At 42.9% G+C, this 22,926-nt stretch overlaps 1 pseudogene across 1 annotated transcript in view; it reads right to left on the bottom strand.

The window, feature by feature from the left end:
• The window catches only part of LOC311134830 (transcription factor 12-like), a 69,932-nt pseudogene that overhangs the window by 6,803 nt on the left and 40,203 nt on the right, over positions 1–22,926 (bottom strand). Inside the window, exons 6-7 of the transcript in view lie at positions 18,091–18,319; positions 8,027–8,262 (exon numbers count right to left, since the gene is read on the bottom strand). The product of the transcript in view is annotated as a transcription factor 12-like (transcript). The remainder of the gene's footprint in view (positions 1–8,026; positions 8,263–18,090; positions 18,320–22,926) is intronic.

The raw sequence follows: 22,926 nt of genomic DNA, 5'->3' as shown, positions 1-22,926 counted from the left end.
GCGTCGCCAGCCCGGCCCGGCCTGTTCCTGCCCCTTGCACCAAGCCTACGGTGTGCGTCGCCAGCCCGGCCCGGCCTGTTCCTGCCCCTCGCACCAAGCCTACGGTGTGCGTCGCCAGCCCGGCCCGGCCTGTTCCTGCCCCTCGCACCAAGCCTACGGTGTGCGTCGCCAGCCCGGTCCGGCCTGTTCCTGCCCCTCGCACCAAGCCTACGGTGCGCGTCGCCAGCCTGGCCCGGCCTGTTCCTGCCCCTCGCACCAAGCCTACGGTGCGCGTCGCCAGCCCGGCCCGGCCTGTTCCTGCCCCTCGCACCAAGCCTACGGTGCGCGTCGCCAGCCCGGCCCGGCCTGTTCCTGCCCCTCGCACCAAGCCTACGGTGCGCGTCACGAGCCCGGCCCGGCCTGTTCCTGCCCCTCGCACCAAGCCTACGGTGCGCGTCGCCAGCCCGGCCCGGCCTGTTCCTGCCCCTCGCACCAAGCCTACGGTGCACGTCGCCAGCCCGGTCCGGCCTGTTCCTGCCCCTCGCACCAAGCCTACGGTGCACGTCGCCAGCCCGGCCCGTTCCTGCCCCTCGCACCAAGACTACGGTGCGCGTCGCCAGCCCGGCCCGGCCTGTTCCTGCCCCTCGCACCAAGCCTACGGTGCGCGTCGCCAGCCCGGCCCGGCCTGTTCCTGCCCCTCGCACCAAGCCTACGGTGCGCGTCGCCAGCCCGGCCCGGCCTGTTCCTGCCCCTCGCACCAAGCCTACGGTGCGCGTCGCCAGCCCGGCCCGGCCTGTTCCTGCCACTCGCACCAAGCCTACGGTGCGCGTCGCCAGCCCGGCCCGGCCTGTTCCTGCCACTCGCACCAAGCCTACGGTGCGCGTCGCCAGCCCGGCCCGGCCTGTTCCTGCAACTCGCACCAAGCCTACGGTGCGCGTCGCCAGCCCGGCCCGGCCTGTTCCTGCCCCTCGCACCAAGCCTACGGTGCGCATCGCCAGCCCGGCCCGGCCTGTTCCTGCCAATCGCACCAAGCCTACGGTGCGCGTCGCCAGCCCGGCCCGGCCTGTTCCTGCTACTCCCACCAAGCCAGGGGTGCGAGACGTCAGCCTGGTAAGGCCCGTTGCTGCTCCACGCACCAAGCCTACGGTGCGCGTCGGCAGCCTGGTCCAGCCCGTTCCTGCTACTCGCACCAAGCCAGGGGTGCGAGTCGTCAGCCTGGTCCAGCCCGTTCCTGCTACTCGCACCAAGCCAGGGGTGCGAGTCGTCAGCCTGGTAAAGCCCGTTGCTGCTCCACGCACCAAGCCAGGGGTGCGAGTCGTCAGTCCGGTGAGGCCAGTTCCGGCTCCATGCACCAAGCCAGGGGTGCGCATCGTCAGCCCGGTCCGGCCCGTTGCTGCTCCACGCACCAAGCCAGGGGTGCGAGTCGTCAGCCTGGTAAGGCCCGTTCCTGCTCTACGCACCAAGCCAGGGGTGCGTATCGTCAGCCCGGTTTGGCCCGTTGCTGCTCCACGCACCAAGCCAGGGGTGCGCATCGTCAGCCCGGTCCGGTCCGTTTCTGCCTCACGCACCAAGCCAGGGGTGCGCGTCGTCAGTCCGGCACAACCCGTGCCTGGGTCACCGGTGCCTAATCAGGTACCGGTCAGCTGCTCCACAGCGGAGCTGAAGCTATCGCTCCTACTATGTCCAGTTCAGCTCCAGCCAGCGGGGCCAGATCGGACCAGGGGCGCTATGGGGGGATGATTGGAGGGTGGTGGGCAAGCCCGGAGCCAGAACCGCCGCAGAGGAGGAATGCCCACCCAGCCCTCCCCTGTTTGGTTCTAGTGGAGGCGCGGTCTCAGTCCGCGCCTTTAGGGGGGGGTACTGTCACACCCTGGCTCTATGACTCTATATGTTGAGCCAGGGTGTGTTCATTCTATGTGTTGTATTTCTATGTCGGGAGTTCTGGTTGTTGTGTTTCTATGTTGGCCAGAGTGGCTCCCAATCAGAGGCAACGAGTGTCAGCTGTGGCTGGTTGTCTCTGATTGGGAGCCATATTTAAACTGTCTGTTTTCCCTTTGTGTTTGTGGGATCTTGTTCGAGTTGGTTTGTGTTTGACCGTTGACTGTCACGTTATCGTTTTCTTGTTTTGTTCGTGCTTTCATTAAATAAAGAAGTATGTTCGCAACTAACGCTGCGCATTGGTCTACTCCATACGACGATCGTATGACATCAATGGACCGTAAAGGAAATCACACTACAAACTATCACCCTCATTAAGGAAATCGTGAATGTCATGGATACATTAGAACTAGTAGATATATGGAGGCTTAAATATCCTGACCTAGTGAGATATACATGGCGGAGGCTCAATCAAGCTAGTCATCTTGACTTCTTTCTTATGTCATTCTCATTGGCACCAAAAGTTTAAAAAGTGTTGATAGGGGACAGAATGCGGTCGGACCATCATATAATTGGCATATACATTACTCTTACTGAATTTCCACGTGGGCGAGGATATTGGAAATGTAATCAAAGCCTATTGGATGATAACTTGTTTTTAACTAGGACAGAGGAATTTATAACTGATTTTTTCCGACATAACATAGGTACAGTAAATCCCCTTATTGTATGGGACACTTTTAAATGTGCCTTTAGAGGCCATGCAATTCAGTACTCATTTTGAAAACAAAAGCAATTTAGGTCAAAAGAGTCCATACTAACAAAGGAAATAGAAGGTCTAACAGAACAGATAGATAGCAATACAAATTTAACATAGAGGCTCAGAATAAATTAGAGGAAAAACAAAAAGAAATGGAGAAACTTATTCCAGAAAGATCAAGTGTAATATATTAAAATAATAAAGTAAACTGGATGGAATATGGGGAAAAATGCACCCAATTATTTTTAATCTTCAACATAGAAATGCTACCAAAAATAATTTACTGAAACTGGTTACAAATGACGGAGTCAACCATGATTCACCAAATTATATATTGAAGGAGGAAGCAAAGTATTTTAAGCATATGTTTTAGTTTCAGTCGCCTCCATCTCCTCTAACTGATGCTAATTGTAGAGATTTGTTTTCTATTGATAATGTAAAATTAACAACCATACAGAAAGACTCATGTGAAGGTGAAATTACAGAGGAGGAACTTCTGGATGCAATTAAAGGGAAAACTCCAGGGTTGGATGGCATACCAGTCGAGGTATACCAAACCTTTTTTAACCACTCCTATGTAAATGGTAGATTATCAGACACTCAAGATGAAGGTCTGATTTCATTTTTACTGAAACAGGATACAAGTGGAAAATATAAAGATCCAGTCCATAAAAAAAATTGGAGGCCCATTACACTTCAGTGTTGTGATGCAAATATTCTAGCAAAATGTATAGCGCATAGAATTAAAAAGGTATTGTCGGACATTATTCATTCTAAATCAGACAGGTTTTTTACATGGACGATACATTGGATATAATATAAGGCAAGTACTGGAAACAATAGAACACTATGAAAAATCTGGGAAACCAGGCCTGCTATTCATAGCTGACTTTGAAAATGCATTTGATAAAGTACGACTGGGGTTTATATATAAATGCCTGGAGCATTTCAATTTTGGAGAATCTCTTATAAAATGGGTTAAAATCATGTATAGTAACCCTAAGTGTAAAATAGTAAATAATGGCTATTTCTCCGAAAGTTTTAAACTGTCAAGAGGAGTGAAACAAGGTTGTCCACTATCGGCATATCTATTTATTATGGCCATCGAAATGTTAGCTATTAAAATCAGATCCAACAATAATATCAAGGGATTGGATCACTAAGAAATACAATTTTCACATTACCATGTAGTTCACCAATTAAATGGTCTGATGGTGATGTGGATATACAGTGGGGAAAAAATGTATTTAGTCAGCCACCAATTGTGCAAGTTCTCCCACTTAAAAAGATGAGAGAGGCCTGTAATTTTCATCATAGGTACACGTCAACTATGACAGACAAATTGAGGAAAAAGAATCAAGAAAATCACATTGTAGGATTTTTTATGAATTTATTTGCAAATTATGGTGGAAAATAAGTATTTGGTCACCTTCAAACAAGCAAGATTTCTGGCTCTCACAGACCTGTAACTTCTTCTTTAAGAGGCTCCTCTGTCCTCCACTCGTTACCTGTATTAATGGCACCTGTTTGAACTTGTTATCAGTATAAAAGACACCTGTCCACAACCTCAAACAGTCACACTCCAAACTCCACTTTGGCCAAGACCAAAGAGCTGTCAAAGGACACCAGAAACAAAATTGTAGACCTGCACCAGGCTGGGAAGACTGAATCTGCAATAGGTAAGCAGCTTGGTTTGAAGAAATCAACTGTGGGAGCAATTATTAGGAAATGGAAGACATACAAGACCACTGATAATCTCCCTCGATCTGGGGCTCCATGCAAGATCTCACCCCGTGGGGTCAAAATGATCACAAGAACGGGGGGACCTAGAACCACACGGGGGGACCTAGTGAATGACCTGCAGAGAGCTGGGACCAAAGTAACAAAGCCTACCATCAGTAACACACTACGCCGCCAGGGACTCAAATCCTGCAGGGCCAGACGTGTCCCCTGCTTAAGCCAGTACATGTCCAGGCCCGTCTGAAGTTTGCTAGAGTGCATTTGGATGATCCAGAAGAGGATTGGGAGAATGTCATATGGTCAGATGAAACCAAAATAGAACTTTTTGGTAAAAACTCAACTCGTCGTGTTTGGAGGACAAAGAATGCTGAGTTGCATCCAAAGAACACCATACCTACTGTGAAGCATGGGGGTGGAAACATCATGCTTTGGGGCTGTTTTTCTGCAAAGGGACCAGGACGACTGATCCGTGTAAAGGAAAGAATGAATGGGGCCATGTATTGTGATATTTTGAGTGAAAACCTCCTTCCATCAGCAAGGGCATTGAAGATGAAACATGGCTGGGTCTTTCAGCATGACAATGATCCCAAACACACCGCCCGGGCAACAAAGGAGTGGCTTCGTAAGAAGCATTTCAAGGTCCTGGAGTGGCCTAGCCAGTCTCCAGATCTCAACCCCATAGAAAATCTTTGGAGGGAGTTGAAAGTCCGTGTTGCCCAGCGACAGCCCCAAAACATCACTGCTCTAGAGGAGATCTGCATGGAGGAATGGGCCAAAATAACAGCAACAGTGTGTGAAAACCTTGTGAAGACTTACAGAAAACGTTTGACCTGTGTCATTGCCAACAAAGGGTATATAACAAAGTATTGAGAAACTTTTGTTATTGACCAAATACTTATTTTCCACCATAATTTGCAAATAAATTCATAAAAAATCCTACAATGTGATTTTCTGGATTTTTTTTCATCATTTTGTCTGTCATAGTTGACGTGTACCTATGATGAAAATTACAGGTCTCTCTCATATTTTTAAGTGGGAGAACTTGCACAATTGGTGGCTGACTAAATACTTTTTTCCCCCACTGTACTTGGAATACATATCCCGAAATAAATAAATTATCTTACTCCAATACATTTTTATATAAAGTTAGCAAAAATAGATAAGATCTTGCTACCATGGAAAGGTAAATACCTGTCAATTTGTGGAAAAATCACCCCGATTAACTCTTTAGTATTATCCCAGTTTATCTATTTGCTTATGGTCTTGCCTACGCCTAGCAAACAGTTTTTGAAATTATATGAGAAAAAAAAGATTCCATTTTATTTGGAACGGCAAGCCAGACAAAATCAAACGGGCCTATTTAAATAATGAATATGAATTCGGAGGACAGAAATTATTAAATATTAAAGCATTAGACCTATCACTAAAAGCTTCAGTCATACCAAAGTTATACTTAAATCCGAACTGGTTCTCTAGCAAATTATTAAGTTTGTCTCACCCAATGTTCAAGAATGACCTTTTTCCCTTTATTCAGATTACAACCTCTCACTTTCAGTCATTTGAAAAGGAAATCATCTCCCAAATTTCACTATTTCTAAAACAAGCCATAGAAAGTTGGTTGCAATTTCAATTTAATCCTCCAGAAACAACAGAACAAATAATGCAACAAATATTGTGGTTAAACTCAAATATACTAATTGATAAAAAACCATTATTTTTTAAATAAAAAATTAAATAAAAAAAGGTGTAATCTTCGTAAATGATATCATAGGTAGGACTGGTGGAGTTATGTTGCACATGCAGCTAACAAAAACATATGGAAATGTCTGCTCTACCCAAAATTACAACCAAATAATTGCAGCATTACGCAAAAATGGAAGAGGAAAGTGGAAGGGGGAAAAAGTAAGGAACTTGTCTGTCGGCCCTGCATTAAAGAACACAATTGGTTAAAGAAAATTGTGATAAATAAAAAAGTATACCAGTTTCATTTAAGGATCAAAGGATTGACAGCCGTCCCATATAGATTGCAAAATAGTTGGGAAGAGATTTTTGACGTACTGATTCCATTGCATAGTGTTTATGAACTGATACGCAAAACAACACCGGATTCAAAACTTAGAATCTTTCAATTTAAATTATTATATAAAATTATTGCTACCAATAGAATGGTATTTATATGGGGGATACAATCTTCCCAGCTCTGTACAGTACAGTGATGTCCCCTGTAGCTCAGTAGGTAGAGCACGGCGCTTGCAACGCCAGGGTTGTGGGTTCGTTTCCCACGGGGGGCCAGTATGGAAAATGTATGCACTCACTAACTGTAAGTCGCTCTGGATAAGAGCATCTGCTAAATGACTGAAATGTAAATGTAAAATGTACAGTTGAAAAATATATAGCAAATAGAAATCCAATATGGATGGTGTTAAGAGATAGATGGGAGGTATTGAATGGAGCTGAAGGATGGGACTAATAACAAGCAACAACTTATAACAACAAGATAACTCATTTAAAGCATACTGTGTCCATAATAAGTATATAGGTTGAGAGCTTTTGTGAAAGAGCACAGTTAGAAAGATATGGCATATAGAAGCAAACCGGATGGACATCATGAAAATGATCAGAGAGGTTGAGGGTAGAGGAAAATCATGAGTAAAAATAAACAAACTTGGCCTGAATGCCAAGCGTCACGTCTGGAGGAAACCTGGCACCATCCCTACGGTGAAGCATGGGTGGTGGCAGCATCATGCTGTGGGGATGTTTTTCAGCGGCAGGGACTGGGAGACTAGTCAGGATCGACGGAAAGATGAACGGAGCAAAGTACAGAGAGATCCTTGATGAAAACCTGCTCCAGAGCGCTCAGGACCTCAGACTGGGGCGAAGGTTCACTTTCCAACAGGCCAACGACCCTAAGCACACAGCCAATACAAAGCAGGAGTGGCTTCAGGACAAGTCTCTGAATGTCCTTGAGTGGCCCAGCCAGAGCCCAGACTTCAACCAGATCTAATATCTATGGAGAGACCTGAAAATAGCTGTGCAGCGACGCTCCCCATCCAACCTGACAGAGCTTGAGAGGATCTGCAGAGAAGAATGGGAGAAACTCCCCAAATACAGGTGTGCCAAGCTTGTAGCGTCATACCCAAGAAGACTCGACTATAATCACTGCCAAAAGGTGCTTCAACAAAGTACTGAGTAAGGGTCTGAATACTTAGGTAAATGTGATATTTCAGTTTTTTTGTTTTTATAAATTTGCAAAAAATCTAAAAACGTGTTTTTGCTTTGTCATTAAGGGGTATTGTGTGTAGATTAATGAGGGAAATAAACAATTTGATCAATTTTAGAATAAGGCTGTAATGTAAAAAAATTCGGAAAGAGTCAAGGGATCTGAATACTTTCCGAATGCACTGTATATATATATATATATATATATATATATAAATATATATGTTAGGTTAGTCATTGAGACAACAGATATATGTATCTTTTCGTGTTTTCCTAATCTCCTTTTCAATCGTATTGTAAGATAAGGTACAAGGTCCTCCCTCAGACCTTCTCTCCCAATGTGTTTTTGAAAAGAAGGTGAGGAGAGAGGATGTGAGGAAAGTTTAATTGAGAAACAGCCATAATCTCTTTTATAAGAGAAATGTGTTTTGGGATAGCAGGAGTACTGACCTCTGACCTGTTGCTCTAGACTAAGTATTACACCCACGGCCTGGTGCAGTACCAGCAGCTTGGTCTGCGGCTTCTCGCTCTTCAGGTGCAGCTGTGTCATGTGACCCAACTCCTTGAACGCTTCGTTGATGTCGCGGACCCGCAGGCGCTCGCGGGCGTTGTTGGCCATCCGCCGCTCTCGTTCCCGCTCAGCCTTCTGCTCCGGGCTCAGGGTGTCCTCGTCCTCATGGATGCTGCTGTAGAGAGAAAGCAGGAGGTTTTAGGGTTGGGAATCGTTACATGGCGCCTCTGCCTCTGGTTGGCATTTTTAAAACCACAGATTTATGTTTAAACAAAAAAGTAGAATCTCTCAATCTGATGTGCAGATAAAAATCTAGTTGAATCTTTGAGCCATTATCAGTTTTTTATCAACTAAACAGACATACATGGTGGTCTCTCTCTCTCTCTGCTCAGCCAGCAGACATAAAGGGTTGAAATGACGTCATTACCAACCGTTTTCCCCTGCTGTGTAGAGAGAGAGAGACTACCCTGCTCGAGGACCTCGTTTCCCAGAGACTTCGTAGCATTAAGATCATCGTTAGAACCCTCTTACGATGTGTCTTTAGTAGCCAAGCTGTTTCTTAAAACCATCGTTACTAAAGTTGCACTTGAAATCACTCGTTATTTACCCACTGCATCAGAACACTCGTAGAACAGCTAAGTGCGTCGTTAGATGCTTTTTTTTTGCCCTTCCGCATCATTTTATACACAGAAGATCTCTGCTAAACACAGAATCAAGAGGTTTCTCTGTCTCTCTGTGACCACTGATAACTCCAGAATGAAGTTGACTACAAATAGCCTACAAAGTTGCCAATGTCTTTGCAACTGTTACAAAAAAAGCAAAGAATAAAATGATGCTTCAAATGAAAACCGAGATGACTGCAAAATATGAATACATTATAGGCTACGTAGGCCTATACACTTCAATCACATTTCATTTTTATGTTCATTCAATTGAATTCTATTTTACTAAATTATAGATAGATGTTTTTATTGTCACATACACCGGCTAGGCGCAATGAAATTTGTTTTTTTACAGGGTCAGACATAGTGGTAAGGCGCCCCTGGAGCAAATTAGGGTTAAGTGCCTTGCTCAAGGGCACATACCAAATCTTTATTTAGTGCGTTAGCCTATTATAGGGATTATTATAGGCCTATTATAGGGATTATAATAGGCCTATTATAGGGATTATTATAGGCCTATTATAGGGATTATTATAGGCCTATTATAGGGATTATTATAGGCCTATTATAGGGATTATTATAGGCCTATTATAGGGATTATTATAGGCCTATTATAGGGATTATTATAGGCCTATTATAGGGATTATTATAGGCCTATTATAGGGATTATTATAGGCCTATTATAGGGATTATTATAGGCCTATTATAGGGATTATTATAGGCCTATTATAGGGATTATTATAGGCCTATTATAGGGATTATTATAGGCCTATTATAGGGATTATTATAGGCCTATTATAGGGATTATTATAGGCCTATTATAGGGATTATTATAGGCCTATTATAGGGATTATTATAGGCCTATTATTTAGAATAAGCCGCCTCAATATTTGCAGCCATAAGTGATAATTGCTCTCTAGGAGCTGATCCGTCGTCAGTATCGTGGAATAAGTCTAATACAAAGGAAAGATTTGAATGGTGAAAACTGATCCGAGAGCAGCGCTGCGTTTCTTTCGATCCTATCAGTATCGACACGTAGTCACGACGGACTTCGCGAATGTTCTCTCTACCTGCTTGTTTGGGAAACATTCTTAAAAGTTGGCTCATAAATAAAGATGCATTTGGTATGATCTAATGCTTAAATATGCACTATGCAGAAATCGCTCTGCCATTTCCTGGTTGCTAAAATTCTAATAGTTTGCCTAATTTCAGTTTATGTGACAAAACAAGAAAGTATAGTGTAGAGAATCATTGTACCATCTAAACTGCTGTGAAATATATTATTTCCATAAGCAAAAATGTTGTATTTTCAGCTGTTTCAACCTGGTGTACAAAACCAAAAGTAAAAGAGGCGAAAGGGAAGCATAGAAATAGCGCACATAGAACAGATCTACCACTTCTTAGACTTGCTTTCAATGACAATGACAGATCTATAACAAACATTTCTATGTGAATTTGATCAACCTAAAAGTTACATATTGCACACAACTGATTGGCTCAAACGCATTAAGAAGGAAAGAAATTCCACAAATTATATTTTAACAAGTTGCAGCTGTTAATTGAAATGCATTCCAGGTGACTACCTCATGAAGCTGGTTGAGAGAATGCCAAGCGTGTGCAAAGCTGTCATCAAGGCAAAGGGTGGCTATTTGAAGAATCTCAAAAAATATATATATTTTGATTTGTTAAACACTTTTTTGGTTACTACATGATTCCATATGAAGTATTTCATGTCTTCACTATTATTCTACAACTTAGAAAATAGTAAAAATAAAGAAAACACTTGAATGAGTTGGTGTGTCCAAACTTTTGACTGGTACTGTATGTGTTAAAAAAAAAACAGCACAAACAGATCTGGGACCAGTCTAGAGTTAAAGAGAGAAAGCATTTAGCTGATCTGGGACCAGGCTAGAGGCAGAGGCAGAGATAGAGAGAGGAGGGGGGAGAGATAGATGGAGAGAGAGAGAGAGAGAGAGAGAGAGAGAGAGAGAGAGAGAGAGAGAGAGAGAGAGAGAGAGAGGCAGAGAGAGAGAGAGAGAGGAGGGGGGAGAGATAGATGGAGAGAGAGAGAGAGATGAGAGAGAGAGAGAGAGAGAGGCAGAGAGAGAGAGAGAGAGAGAGAGGAGGGGGGAGAGATAGATGGAGAGAGAGAGAGAGATGAGAGAGAGAGAGAGACACCGCAGCAGAACAGTACACCCTAGACCCTGACCATAGCCTCGACATCACACCCAGACAAACAAATGAAGAACCCCAAGCCCTGGGGACCCCAACCCCTCTGAGCAACCCCCCAGTTAGACACCCTGATAGCCCTCATGACGACCCCCCCACACCCACTGAGGACATACACAAGCCACAGATTGTACTCCTTATGGACTCAAACGGGAAATACATACAAGAAAATAAACTTTTACCAAAACACACAGTGTCTAAACTCTGGTGTCCAAATACCCAGCGCGCCCTAGACCTTCTGTCTAAGGACCGACTAGGATCACCCAGCCACATAATAATACACACAGGCACAAACGACCTGAGAACACAGCAGGAAAGGGTGGCCACATCACTCAAGGGCGTGATAGAAAAAGCTTCTTCTACTTTCCCCAACGCACAAGTGGTTATCTCAACCCTGTTACCACGAAAAGACTTCCACCCTGCTACCATACAGCGGGTAAACGCAAGTATTTCCAGTGACTGTGCATCAAAACCAAATGTCTTCCTGGCCCACCACTCCACCCTGGACGTGAACAGCCTTTACGACCAGGTCCACCTATACAAGGCAGCAGTGCCCACCTTCGCCCGGACCCTAAAGGATATCGCCCTCAACCGCAGACCCAACACCTCACACAGGAGCAACAGATCAACAGAAATCCCGCCCAGACCAGCGAGACACTCTCCCAGACCTGCGGGACCCCACCCAGGACCTACACATAGAGGACCCCCGCAGAGAGGACCTACATCCAGACCACAGCACCATCAACCACATCTACACCCCCACCCCAACCAATTAACTCCCCCCCAAGTCAACCATGCCCACACCCCATTTAGGCCCCCTCAGATCAGACCTATGCCCCTCCTACCCACCCCAAGCCCCCCACTCCCACAAAGAGGGCCTCAACATGAAAGTCACACATACGCCCAGGCCGTGAGCAGGCAAACAGGCCCAACACCCACTCTTACACTAGCCCAAGCCAATGGCATGTACCAGATGCTCAGCAGGCTCTGCTCACAATTACTGGCCTGAGGCCAAACCACACAACCAACAACATTAGACACTTTATGGAACACAAAGCCTTCACTCTTTCATCCTGGAATATCCAAGGCCTGAGGTCATCTGCCTTTGGCCTAAAGAGCAGGAATCTGGACTTCACCAAAGAAATCGGAAATACAGACATTGTCATCCTACAAGAAACATGGTATAGAGGAGATGGACCCACTGGTTGCCCTCTAGGTTACAGAGAGCTGGTAGTCCCATCCACCAAACTACCAGGTGTGAAACAGGGAAGGGACTCAGGGGGTATGCTAATTTGGTATAGAGCAGACCTAACTCACTCTATTAAATTAATCAAAACAGGAACATTTTACATTTGGTTAGAAATTCAAAAGGAAATTATCTCAACTGAGAAAAATGTCCTCCTGTGTGCTACCTATATCCCCCCACTAGAATCCCCATACTTTAATGAAGACAGTTTCTCCATCCTGGAGGGGGAAATCAATCATTTCCAGACCCAGGGACATGTACTAGTCTGTGGCGACCTAAATGCCAGAACTGGACAAGAACCTGACACCCTCAACACACAGGGGGACAAACACCTACCTGGAGGTGACAGCATTCCCTCCCCCATATGCCCCCCTAGGCACAACTACGACAACATAACCAACAAAAATGGGTCACGACTCCTGCAGCTCTGTCGCACACTGGGTATGTACATAGTCAATGGTAGGCTTCGAGGGGACTCCTATGGTAGGTACACCTATAGCTCATCTCTTGGCAGTAGTACTGTAGACTACTTTATCACTGACCTCAACCCAGAGTCTCTCAGAGCGTTCACAGTCAGCCCACTGACACCCCTATCAGACCACAGCAAAATCACAGTCTACTTGAACAGAGCAATACTCAATCATGAGGCATCAAAGCCAAAATAACTGAATAATATTAAGAAATGCTATAGATGGAAGGAAAGTAGTGTTGAAACCTACCAAAAAACAATTAGGAAACAACAAATTCAATCCATTCTAGACAACTTCCTGGACAAAACGTTCCACTGTAATAGTGAAGGTGTAAACTTGGCAGTAGAAAACCTAAACAGTATATTTGACCTCTCAGCTTCCCTATCAAATCTAAAAATCTCTAACAGAAAACCAAAGAAAAGTAATAACAGTGATAAATGGTTTGATGAAGAATGCAAAAACCTAAGAAAGAAATTGAGAAACCTATCCAACCAAAAACATAGAGACCCAGAAAACCTGAGCCTACGCCTTCACTATGGTGAATCACTAAAACAATACAGAAGTACATTACGGAAAAAGAAGGAACAGCATGTCAGAAATCAGCTCAATGTAATTGAAGAATCCATAGACTCTAACCACTTCTGGGAAAATTGGAAAACACTAAACAAACAACAACACGAAGAGCTATCTATCCAAAACGGAGATGTATGGGTAAACCACTTCTCCAATCTTTTTGGCCCTATATCAGAGAACAAACAGCAAAAAAATATACATGATCAAATGCAAATCTTAGAATCATCTATTAAAGACTACCAGAACCCACTGGATTCTCCAATTACATTGAATGAACTACAGGACAAAATACAAACCCTCCAACCCAAAAAGTCCTGTGGTGTTGATGGTATCCTCAATGAAATGATAAAATATACAGACCACAAATTTCAATTAGCTATACTTAAACTCTTTAACATCATCCTTAGCTCTGGCATCTACCCCAATATCTGGAACCAAGGACTGATCACCCCAATCCACAAAAGTGGAGACAAATTTGACCCCAATAACTACCGTGTGATATGCGTCAACAGCAACCTTGGGAAAATCCTCTGCATTATCATTAACAGCAGACTAGTTCATTTCCTCAGTGAAAACAATGTACTGAGCAAATGTCAAATTGGCTTTTTACCAAATTACCGTACGACAGACCACGTATTCACCCTGCACACCCTAATTGACAAACAAACAAACCAAAACAAAGGCAAAGTCTTCTCATGCTTTGTTGATTTCAAAAAAGCTTTTGACTCAATTTGGCATGAGGGTCTGCTATACAAATTGATGGAAAGTGGGGTTGGGGGAAAAACATACGACATTATAAAATCCATGTACACAAACAACAAGTGTGCGGTTAAAATTGGCAAAAAACACACACATTTCTTTCCACAGGGCCGTGGGGTGAGACAGGGATGCAGTTTAAGCCCCACCCTCTTCAACATATATATCAACGAATTGGCGAGGGCACTAGAACAGTCTGCAGCACCCGGCCTCACCCTACTAGAATCTGAAGTCAAATGTCTTCTGTTTGCTGACGATCTGGTGCTTCTGTCACCAACCAAGGAGGGCCTACAGCAGCACCTAGATCTTCTGCACAGATTCTGTCAGACCTGGGCCCTGACAGTAAATCTCAGTAAGACAAAAATAATGGTGTTCCAAAAAAGGTCCAGTTGCCAGGACCACAAATACAAATTCCATCTAGACACCGTTGCCCTAGAGCACACAAAAAACTATACATACCTCGGCCTAAACATCAGCGCCACAGGTAACTTCCACAAAGCTGTGAACGATCTGAGAGACAAGGCAAGAAGGGCCTTCTATGCCATCAAAAGGAACATAAAATTTGACATACCAATTAGGATCTGGCTAAAAATACTTGAATCAGTTATAGAACCCATTGCCCTTTATGGTTCTGAGGTCTGGGGTCCGCTCACCAACCAAGAATTCACAAAATGGGACAAACACCAAATTGAGACTCTGCATGCAGAATTCTGCAAAAACATCCTACGTGTACAACGTAAAACACCAAATAATGCATGCAGAGCAGAATTAGGCCAATACCCGCTAATTATCAAAATCCAGAAAAGAGCCGTTAAATTCTATAACCACTTAAAAGGAAGCGATTCCCAAACCTTCCATAACAAAGCCATCACCTACAGAGAGATGAACTTGGAGAAGAGTCCCCTAAGTAAGCTTGTCCTGGGGCTCTGTTCACAAACACAAACAGACCCCACACAGCCCCAGGACAACAACAACAACAACAACACAACTAGACCCAACCAAATCATGAGAAAACAAAAAGAGAATTACTTGACACATTGGAAAGAACAAACAAAAAAACAGAGCAAACTAGAATGCTATTTGGCCCTAAACAGAGAGTACACAGTGGCAGAATACCTGACCACTGTGACTGACCCAAACTTAAGGAAAGCTTTGACTATGTACAGACTCAGTGAGCATAGCCTTGCTATTGAGAAAGGCCGCCGTAGGCAGACCTGGCTCTCAAGAGAAGACAGGCTATGTGCACACTGCCCACAAAATGAGGTGGAAACTGAGCTGCACTTCCTAACCTGCTGCCAAATGTATGACCATATTAGAGACACATATTTCCCTCAGATTACAGCGATCCACAAAGAATTCGAAAACAAACCCAATTTTGATAAACTCCCTTATCTACTGGGTGAAAAACCACAGTGTGCCATCACAGCTGCAAGATTTGTGACCTGTTGCCACAAGAAAAGGGCAACCAGTGAAGAACAAACACCATTGTAAATACAACCCATATTTATGTTTATTTATTTTCCCATTTGTACTTTAACTATTTGCACATTGTTACAACACTGTATAATATACATAATATGACATTTGAAATGTCTTTATTCTTTTGAACTTCTGAGTGTAATGTTTACTGTTAATATTTATTGTTTATTTCACTTTTGTTTACTATCTACTTCACTTGCTTTGGCAATGTTAACACACGTTTCCCATGCCAATAAAGCCCTTAAATTGAAATTGAAATGAGAGAGAGAGAGAGAGAAGAGAGAGAGAGAGAGAGAGAGAGAGAGAGAGAGAGAGAGAGGAGAGAGAGAGAGAGAGAGAGAGAGAGAGAGAGAGAGAGAGAGAGAGAGAGAGAGAGAGAGAGAGAGAGAGAGAGAGAGAGAGAGAGAGAGAGAGAGAGAGGAGGGGGAGAGATAGATGGAGAGAGAGAGAGAGATGAGAGAGAGAGAGAGAGAGAGAGAGAGAGAGAGAGAGAGAGAGAGAGAGAAGAGAGAGAGAGAGAGAGAGAGAACCAAGGACTGATCACCCCAATCCACAAAAGTGGAGACAAATTTGACCCCAATAACTACCGTGGGATATGCGTCAACAGCAACCTTGGGGAAATCCTCTACATTATCATTAACAGCAGACTAGTTCATTTCCTCAGTGAAAACAATGTACTGAGCAAATGTCAAATTGGCTTTTTACCAAATTTACCGTACGACAGACCACGAATTCACCCTGCACACCCTAATTGACAAACAAACAAACCAAAACAAAGGCAAAGTCTTCTCATGCTTTGTTGATTTCAAAAAAGCTTTTTACTCAATTTGGCATGAGGGTCTGCTATACAAATTGATGGAAGGTGGGGTTGGGGGAAAAACATACGACATTATAAAATCCATGTACACAAACAACAAGTGTGCGGTTAAAATGGGCAAAAAACACACACATTTCTTTCCACAGGGCCATGGAGTGAGACAGGGATGCAGTTTAAGCCCCACCCTCTTCAACATATATATTAATGAATTGGCGAGGGCACTAGAACAGTCTGCAGCACCCGGCCTCACCCTACTAGAATCTGAAGTCAAATGTCCTACTGTTTGCTGATGATCTGGTGCTTCTGTCACCAACCAAGGAGGGCCTACAGCAGCACCTAGATCTTCTGCACATATTCTGTCAGACCTGGGCCCTGACAGTAAATCTCAGTAAGATAAAAATAATGGTGTTCCAAAAAAGGTCCAGTTGCCAGGACCACAAATACAAATTCCATCTAGACACCGTTGCCCTAGAGCACACAAAAAACTATACATACCTCGGCCTAAACATCAGCGCCACAGGTAATTTCCGCAAAGCTGTGAACGATCTGAGAGACAAGGCAAGAAGGGCCTTCTATGCCATCAAAAGGAACATAAAATTTGACATACCAATTAGGATCTGGCAAAAAATACTTGAATCAGTTATAGAACCATATCTTTATGGTTGTGACGTCTGGGTTCCGCTCACCAACCAATAATTCACAAAATGGGACAAACACCAAATTGAGACTCTGCATGCAGACTTTGACTATGTACAGACTCAGAGAGCATAGCCTTGCTATTGAGAAAGGCCGCCGTAGGCAGACCTGGCTCTCAAGAGAAGACAGGCTATGTGCACACTGCCCACAAAATGAGGTGGAAACTGAGCTGCACTTCCTAACCTCCTGCCAAATGTATGACCATATTAGAGACACATATTTCACTCAGATTACACAGATCCACAAAGAATTTGTAGACAAAACCCAATTTTGATAAATGCCCATGTCTACTGGGTGAAATACTACAGTGTGCAATCACAGCAGCAAGATTTGTGACCTGTTGCCACAAGAAAAGGGCAACCAGTGAAGAACAAACACCATTGTAAATGCAACCCATATTTTTTTTAGTTTATTTATTTTCCCATTTGAACTTTAACTATTTGCACATTGTTACAACACTGTATATAGACATAATATGACATTTGAAATGTCTTTATTCTTTTGAAACTTCTGAGTGTAATGTTTACTGTTAATTTGTATTGTTTATTTCACTTTTGTTTACTATCTACTTCACTTGCTTTGGCAATGTAACATATGTTTCCCATGCCAATAAAGCCCTTAAACTGAAAGAGAGTGAAGAGAGAGAGAGAGAGAGAGAGAGAGAGAGAGAGAGAGAGAGAGAGAGAGAGAGAGAGAGAGAGAGAGAGAGAGAGAGAGAGAGAGAGAGAGAGAGAGAGAGAGAGATATAGCTGATCTGTGACCAGTCTAAAGGCAGAGAGAGAGAGAAGAGCATATAGCTGATTTGGGACCAGTCTAAAGGCAGAGAGAGAGCACATAGCTGAATCTGGGACCAGTCTAAAGGCAGCGAGAGAGAGCCTATAGCTGATCTGGGACCAGTCTAAAGGCAGAGAGAGAGAGCATATAGCTGATCTGGGACCAGTCTAGAGGCAGAGAGAGAGAGCATATAGCTGATCTGGGACCAGTCTAAAGGCAGAGAGAGAAAGCATATAGCTGATCTGGGACCAGTCTAGAGGCAGAGAGAGAGAGAGCATATAGCTGATTTTGCTGTCCTCACCTGGTCATGCTGTCTCCTTGTGTCTTGTGTGACTCGCTCCCCTCGTCAGAGTGCTGGCTGTGGCTGTCAGAGTGACCCTGGTTGTGATGGCTGTGATGTTCATCTCTCTCCATGCCCTCCAACTTCAACTCCAAGACATTTAGTCCTGCTGGGAAGGAGTGGCCATTTGATTCTGTGAACGTCTATGCAGTGCATGGTGGTAGTTGTGGTTCAGATTGACAGCCTCTACCTGCAAAACACACAAGATAAAAGGTTAAATAAAGACTTTGTACAAGTTCAGCGTTTCATTACAGTATCATATATTAACTATTAATGAATAAATTAAACATTTAGAACATTTCTTTGATGTGGCATGATGGCAAATAGGTCACCAAATCCTGTATCCCTGAATAGATCCCTGTTTCTCTCACAGAATTAATTTAATCACAGAGGATCTTAATCCAAATCCGTCCTTCATAACTCCCCTAAACTCCCCTAAACATACCCCTAATTATTTTTCAGGAATGATTCAGTTTAACTGACACATATCCCTGGAAAATAAAAGTAACTGAATAATTTAATACCCCTCCCTAGGGATTTGACTGTACTATATCCTCTGAATGTAATGTAGGCCTACATTACATTAGAGGACATATAATGTAATGTAGGCCTACTTCATCCTGTCCTAAATATATGTATGGACTAGGACTACTTTCATCACTCTGTCCTCTAAATATAATGTAGGCCTACTTCCATTACTCTGTCCTCTAAATGTAATGTAGGCCTACTTCCATCACTCTGTCCTCTAAATGTAATGTAGGCCTACTTCCATTACTCTGTCCTCTAAATGTAATGTAGGCCTACTTCCATCACTCAGTCCTCTAAATATAATGTAGGCCTACTTCCATCACTCTGTCCTCTAAATATAATGTAGGCCTACTTCCATCACTCTGTCCTCTAAAAGTAATGTAGGACTACTTTCATAACTCTGTCCTCTAAATATAATGTAGGCCTACTTCCATCACTCTGTCCTCTAAATGTAATGTAGGCCTACTTCCATCACTCTGTCCTCTAAATGTAATGTAGGACTACTTCCATCATCTCTGTTCTCTAAATATAATGTAGGCCTACTTCCATCACTCTGTCCTCTAAATATAATATAGGCCTACTTCCATCACTCTGTCCTCTAAATCTAATGTAGGACTACTTCCATCATCTCTGTTCTCTAAATATAATGTAGGCATACTTCCATCACTCTGTCCTCTAAATATAATATAGGCCTACTTCCATCACTCTGTCCTCTAAATCTAATGTAGGACTACTTCCATCATCTCTTTTCTCTAAATGTAATGTAGGCCTACTTCCATCACTCTGTCCTCTAAAAGTAATGTAGGCCTACTTCCATCACTCTGTCCTCTAAATGTAATGTAGGCCTACTTCCATCATCTCTGTCCTCTAAATGTAATGTAGGCCTACTTCCATCATCTCTGTCCTCTAAATGTAATGTAGGCCTACTTCAATCACTCTGTCCTCTAAATGTAATGTAGGCCTACTTCAATCACTCTGTCCTCTAAATGTAATGTAGGCCTACTTCCATCATCTCTGTCCTCTAAATGTAATGTAGGCCTACTTCAATCACTCTGTCATCTAAATGTAATGTAGGCCTACTTCCATCACTCTGTCCTCTAAATGTAATGTAGGCCTACTTCCATCACTCTGTCCTCTAAATGTAATGTAGGCCTACTTCCATCATCTCTGTCCTCTAAATGTAATGTAGGCCTACTTCCATCATCTCTGTCCTCTAAATGTAATGTAGGCCTACTTCCATCACTCTGTCCTCTAAATGTAATGTAGGCCTACTTCCATCATCTCTGTCCTCTAAATGTAATGTAGGCCTACTTCCATCATCTCTGTTCTCTAAATGTAATGTAGGCCTACTTCAATCACTCTGTCCTCTAAATGTAATGTAGGCCTACTTCAATCACTCTGTCCTCTAAATGTAATGTAGGCCTACTTCAATCACTCTGTCCTCTAAATGTAATGTAGGCCTACTTCCATCATCTCTGTCCTCTAAATGTAATGTAGGCCTACTTCAATCACTCTGTCCTCTAAATGTAATGTAGGCCTACTTCCATCACTCTGTCCTCTAAATGTAATGTAGGCCTACTTCCATCACTCTGTCCTCTAAATGTAATGTAGGCCTACTTCCATCATCTCTGTCCTCTAAATGTAATGTAGGCCTACTTCCATCATCTCTGTCCTCTAAATGTAATGTAGGCCTACTTCCATCACTCTGTCCTCTAAATGTAATGTAGGCCTACTTCCATCATCTCTGTCCTCTAAATGTAATGTATGACTACTTCCTCATCTCTGTCCTCTAAATATAATGTAGGCCTACTTCCATCACTCTTTCCTCTAAATGTAATGTTGGCCTACTTCCATCATCTCTGTTCTCTAAATATAATGTAGGCCTACTTAAATCACTCTGTCCTCTAAATGTAGTGTAGGCCTACTTCCATCATCTCTGTCCTCTAAATGTAATGTAGGCCTACTTCCATCATCTCTGTTCTCTAAATGTAATGTAGGCCTAATTCCATTACTCTGTCCTTTAAATGTAATGTAGGCCTACTTCCATCATCTCTGTTCTCTAAATATAATGTAGGACTACATCCATCACTCTGTCCTCTAAATGTAATGTAGGCCTACTTCCATCATCTCTGTTCTCTAAATATAATGTAGGACTACTTCCATTACTCTGTCCTCTAAATGTAATGTAGGACTACTTCCATTACTCTGTCCTCTAAATGTAATGTAGGCCTACTTCCATCACTCTGTCCTCTAAATGTAATGTAGGCCTACTTCCATTACTCTGTCCTCTAAATGTAATGTAGGCCTACTTCCATCACTCAGTCCTCTAAATAAAATGTAGGCCTACTTCCATCACTCTGTCCTCTAAATGTAATGTAGGCCTACTTCCATCACTCTGTCATCTAAATATAATGTAGGCCTACTTCCATCACTCTGTCCTCTAAATCTAATGTAGGACTACTTCCATCATCTCTGTTCTCTAAATATAATGTAGGACTACTTCCATCACTCTGTCCTCTAAATGTAATGTAGGACTACTTCCATCATCTCTTTTCTCTAAATGTAATGTAGGCCTACTTCCATCACTCTGTCCTCTAAATGTAATGTAGCTCTACTGTCATCACTCTGTCCTCTAAATGTAATGTAGGCCTACTTCCATCATCTCTTTTCTCTAAATGTAATGTAGGCCTACTTCCATCACTCTGTCCTCTAAATGTAATGTAGGCCTACTTCCATCATCTCTGTCCTCTAAATGTAATGTAGGCCTACTTCCATCATCTCTGTCCTCTAAATGTAATGTAGGCCTACTTCAATCACTCTGTCCTCTAAATGTAATGTAGGCCTACTTCAATCACTCTGTCCTCTAAATATAATGTAGCTCTACTGTCATGACTCTGTCCTCTAAATATAATGTAGGCCTACTTCCATCACTCTGTCCTCTAAATGTAATGTAGCTCTACTGTCATCACTCTGTCCTCTAAATGTAATGTAGGCCTACTTCCATCATCTCTTTTCTCTAAATGTAATGTAGGCCTACTTCCATCACTCTTTCCTCTAAATGTAATGTTGGCCTACTTCCATCATCTCTGTCCTCTAAATGTAATGTAGGCCTACTTCCATCATCTCTGTTCTCTAAATATAATGTAGGCCTACTTACATTACTCTGTCCTCTAAATGTAATGTAGGACTACTTCCATCATCTCTGTCCTCTAAATGTAATGTAGGCCTACTTCCATCATCTCTGTCCTCTAAATGTAATGTAGGCCTACTTCCATCACTCTGTCCTCTAAATGTAATGTAGGCCTACTTCCATCATCTCTGTCCTCTAAATGTAATGTATGACTACTTCCTCATCTCTGTCCTCTAAATATAATGTAGGCCTACTTCCATCACTCTTTCCTCTAAATGTAATGTTGGCCTACTTCAATCATCTCTGTTCTCTAAATATAATGTAGGCCTACTTAAATCACTCTGTCCTCTAAATGTAGTGTAGGCCTACTTCCATCATCTCTGTCCTCTAAATGTAATGTAGGCCTACTTCCATCATCTCTGTTCTCTAAATGTAATGTAGGCCTACTTCCATTACTCTGTCCTCTAAATGTAATGTAGGCCTACTTCCATCATCTCTGTTCTCTAAATATAATGTAGGACTACATCCATCACTCTGTCCTCTAAATGTAATGTAGGCCTACTTCCATCATCTCTGTTCTCTAAATATAATGTAGGACTACTTCCATTACTCTGTCCTCTAAATGTAATGTAGGACTACTTCCATTACTCTGTCCTCTAAATGTAATGTAGGCCTACTTCCATCACTCTGTCCTCTAAATGTAATGTAGGCCTACTTCCATTACTCTGTCCTCTAAATGTAATGTAGGCCTACTTCCATCACTCAGTCCTCTAAATAAAATGTAGGCCTACTTCCATCACTCTGTCCTCTAAATGTAATGTAGGCCTACTTCCATCACTCTGTCATCTAAATATAATGTAGGCCTACTTCCATCACTCTGTCCTCTAAATCTAATGTAGGACTACTTCCATCATCTCTGTTCTCTAAATATAATGTAGGACTACTTCCATCACTCTGTCCTCTAAATGTAATGTAGGACTACTTCCATCATCTCTTTTCTCTAAATGTAATGTAGGCCTACTTCCATCACTCTGTCCTCTAAATGTAATGTAGCTCTACTGTCATCACTCTGTCCTCTAAATGTAATGTAGGCCTACTTCCATCATCTCTTTTCTCTAAATGTAATGTAGGCCTACTTC

This window comes from Coregonus lavaretus (genome assembly GCF_964263955.1).
Source record: "Coregonus lavaretus genome assembly, chromosome: 9".
Lineage (NCBI taxonomy): Eukaryota > Metazoa > Chordata > Actinopteri > Salmoniformes > Salmonidae > Coregonus > Coregonus lavaretus.
The sequence above is the reverse complement of the archived record's forward strand: the minus strand, read 5'-3'. Positions and strand labels throughout refer to the sequence as shown.